This window comes from Alligator sinensis, unplaced genomic scaffold (genome assembly GCF_000455745.1).
Source record: "Alligator sinensis unplaced genomic scaffold, ASM45574v1 scaffold974_2, whole genome shotgun sequence".
NCBI lineage: Eukaryota > Metazoa > Chordata > Crocodylia > Alligatoridae > Alligator > Alligator sinensis.
The window spans coordinates 361,044-362,307 of record NW_005842369.1 but is presented as its reverse complement, the minus strand read 5'-3'; the positions used below and the strand labels follow the sequence as shown (position 1 = coordinate 362,307).

General features: G+C 44.5%; 1 protein-coding gene across 6 annotated transcripts in view; it reads right to left on the bottom strand.

Moving 5' to 3' along the window:
- SPAG1 (sperm associated antigen 1) overlaps nucleotides 1-1,264 on the bottom strand; it is a 72,437-nt gene that overhangs the window by 64,995 nt on the left and 6,178 nt on the right. The gene's annotated exons all lie outside the window — the stretch shown is intronic.

The following is a 1,264-nucleotide window of genomic DNA, read 5'->3' as shown; positions in this document are numbered from 1 at the left end:
GAGAGGCGAGGGGGCAGGGACCCGAGGGAGAAGGGGGGGGGGGGGGCTGGAGCCGACAGGCACCACAGGGGTACAGGCATGGTGGGGAGAGGGGAGGAGAGACAGCAGGGAATACAGGCACTACGGGAGAGTCCTGTGGGGGTTGCAGGCAATCGGGTGGGCAAGTGGTGGTGAGTGGGATAGGCAATAGGAAGCAAGATGCAGGCCACCTGCCTCCTCCCCCCACCCCCAAACCTGCTTCCCTGTTGCTACTTTCCCCAATTCAGTGGTTGGAAGGATGAATTAAAGACAACTCTGCAATAGTTATACACATGAAAAATTATAACAAAATTATAAATTTTCTATGTACAGAATCTAATTATTTGGGGGCTGTCTTAAATTTGAAGTTGTCTTGGATTTGGGTTGATAGGGCAATAGATTTGGTATGACTGTTTCAAGCTGGAGAGGAAAACATAATCACAAGTAAATGAATCATTAATTTTTTACATTAAATTTGAACATTAATCTTCACAGAACTGATATATATAATGCACAAAAAGCGTGACTGCATCCCCACAAAGAACAATCCACATACAAAACACTATTTCAGGTCTCTCTCCCTGTCCCTTCCAGCCTTACTTCTCAGTGAAATCTATGAACCTAGGGGTATTACAGAGACAACCCACATAGCCAAGTGGAAGGCAGAGAGGGAGGCTGGGCATAACTGACAGAAATGCCATGACAGAAATGCCATCCAATCTCTTTAGCTTGAAAGATAATTGTCATAATACAGATCCTTAAAGCATGGAAGAATGCTTTGTGTGTAGAGTATGTCCCACAGTACTAGATAGTGGGAGGGGAAAATGGAGAACAAATGCAAATTATTAATGTGTTAAGGTAGAACATTTCTGATTACATGTCCATTTCTGATATATTTTCTATGCTGAACACTAAGGCCTCATACAGACACTCAGTTTCTCTTGGGAGAATCACTGCTCTCCCAGGAGAAACCATGAATATATAGATGTTCAAGCTTTTTCTCCCATGGTAAAAATGACCGTTCCAGGAAAAATAATTTGGGAATAACTAGGGGTAAATCACACCCAGGAGAGTTTCTCCTGGGAGAGCAAATGCCTGTACATGCTGTGGCTTATCTCAGAAGAGAACATACTCCTTCAGCAATACCTCCCTGTCCCCAAGGGAGACAGTGTATCATTTGCTGGACTATGCTGTTTCAGCAGGGCGCAAAACACACTCCCTTCCCAAACACCACACTGTCCTGTAG